Genomic DNA, 2,526 nt, shown 5'->3' with positions numbered 1-2,526 from the left:
GATAACTAAAACAAGGAGGTTTGATGAATATGAATCTTCTAGAAACTATTGCCCCAGCAAAAATTAACATAAGTCTTCATCCTAAAGCCCTCTTTACCTCATTCTAATTATTCATGCACATCATATTTACCTCTCAACAAAAAATTACAAGGCCTTCCAAAGGCAATTAAAAGCACAGTATGAAGTGAAGACAGAACAAGCATTAGAACTCAACTCAGATGTGGCACAGATTTGGGGATTACCAGACAGAATTGAAAATAACTGTGATTAGTCTTTCTTTATATGCTGCCTGATGTGAAGAGTTGACTCATTAGAAAAGACCCTGATACTCAGAAAGATTGAAGGCAGGACAAGAAGGGGATTACAGAGGACGAGATGGTCAGATGACATTACCATCTCAATGGACATGAGTTTGAGTAAGCTCTGGGAGATGGTGAAGGACAGGGAAGCCTGGAGTGCTGCAGTCCATGGGGTCACAAAGAGTCAGGCACAACTGAGCAACTGAACAACAACAAATGCTACCCAGAGAGGAGTCCGCACAACACTGTTCTGGGTTCTGTTGTGACTTAGAGGAAAACTTTCACAATGTTCAGAGCCCTTGGTTTCCTGCATATAAAAGCGGAAGACGTCCTCAAATTCCTCTCAGCAGAAACCCACTTAGGTGACACCAGTCCTGACTTCTAAATGCAATAGTCACAAAAGGCAAAGGATGACAAGCATGAGCGCTCAGTTGGGGCCAACTCTTTGGACCCTGTGGACTATAGCCCACCAGGCTTCTCTGCCCATGGGATACTCCAGGCCAGAATACTACAGTGGGTTGCCATTTCCTCCTCCATGGGGGTCTCCCAGACCCAGGGATCAAACCCACATCTCCTGTATCTTCTTCATTGAAAGTAGATTCTTTATTCACTGAGCCATAGCATCTACATCACAAATCTGAAGAAAACCTGAGAGAAGCTGGCAGCTGGTGCCATTGCTGCCTTTGAAAACCCAGCTGACATCAGTGGCATATCATCCAGGAATACTGACCCACAAGCGGAGCTGAAGTCTGTTGCTGCCACAGAGTGACTTCCATTGCTAACTGCTTCACTCCTGCAACTTGGCACCAGATCCAGGCTGTGTGGAGCTGACACTTCTGGTGGTTACTGATCCCAATACTGACAACTAGCCTCTCATAGAGGCACCTCCTGCCTTCTCTTGCTCTGTGAGACACAGACTCTCCTCTGCGCTATGTGGACATGGCCGCCCATGCACCAACAATGGAGATCACTGAGCGAGTCTGATGTGGTGACACTGCCCTGGAAGTTCTGTGTATGCACGGCACCATCTTCCCAGGTACACTCATGGGAGGTCATGCCTAATCTCTGCTTCTCCAGAAATCCTAATGAGATTGAAGAAGATGAGCAGGGTGCTGCTGAAAAGGCTGGGAGCAAAGAGACTTTTCAGAATGAATGCACTGCCCCAGTTTCTGAGTTTACTGCTACTCAGCCTGAGGTTGCAGGTTGGTCTGAAGGCAAGCAGTGTGCCTTTTCAGTGATTTTCTATTGATGACTAGTCTGCAGTTCCCACTGCTCACCACTGAACATGTAGGAACAGCCAGTGAGTGGCCTTAAACTGATTTTGTCCACAAATTCTTATACAGAAAATGGAGATAAGATTGAGGGAAAATAAGCAATTTCTAAAAGTTTTTTTTTTAATGAAACAAAATAACTGTGACTAATACGATAAGGGCCCTAATGGGAAAAAGTGGACAACATGCAAGAGAGTTGGAAAATCTAAGAAAAAATTGAAAGGAAATGCAAGAAGTCAAAAAACATTGCAACTGAAACAAAAAATGTGTCTATCAGAAGATGTGACGTGGCAAGGAGAGAATCGGTGAGCTTGAAGACACATAGATAGAAATAGTATAGTAAAAGATTCTAAAGGTTGGAAGAGACATTAAAAGTTATCTCATGCATCTTCTCAATTTCCTTTTGAAAAATTGAATTAAAAATACCTTCTCTTTTCTAATGGTATATCAATGTTATAAGTAATTACCTAACTCTTACCATTAAGACTATTGCAAATACATAGAAGCATATCATTTTGACATAACTAACATAGATGAAGCAACTTTAGGCACTTAAATATCATTTGCCTGTAAAGAGCAATGCAACACACAAGTTATAAACATTTATGACTTAATTTGGAGAATTAGAACAGGATTTATCCCACTACTGTATATTATCCTGATCAATTTTTTAAACACCTTTGCCTTATCATTTTTTTCTTATATACCTATAACTTTATTTATTTTAATTAATATTTATAGTTGCTTTACAATAATTTGTTTGTTTCTGTGGTGCAGCAAAGTGAATCAGTTATATGTACATATATATACCCACTCTTTTCTAGATTTCCTTCCCATTTAGGTCATCACAGAGCATTGAGTAGAGTTCCCTGTGCTACACAGTAAGTTCTCATTTATTATCTATTATTTTACACCATGTCAATAGTGTATATATGTCAATACCAATCTCCCAATTT

The 2,526-nt window shown here is 40.6% G+C and overlaps 1 pseudogene; it reads left to right on the top strand.

Moving 5' to 3' along the window:
• The first annotated feature begins 585 nt into the window (after positions 1 to 585).
• Positions 586 to 1,613, top strand: LOC128052204 (40S ribosomal protein SA-like; annotated as a pseudogene).
• The last annotated feature ends 913 nt before the right edge of the window (positions 1,614 to 2,526 follow it).

Source organism: Budorcas taxicolor, chromosome 1 (assembly GCF_023091745.1).
Source record: "Budorcas taxicolor isolate Tak-1 chromosome 1, Takin1.1, whole genome shotgun sequence".
Lineage (NCBI taxonomy): Eukaryota > Metazoa > Chordata > Mammalia > Artiodactyla > Bovidae > Budorcas > Budorcas taxicolor.
This window is presented reverse-complemented; position numbering and strand designations above follow the sequence as displayed.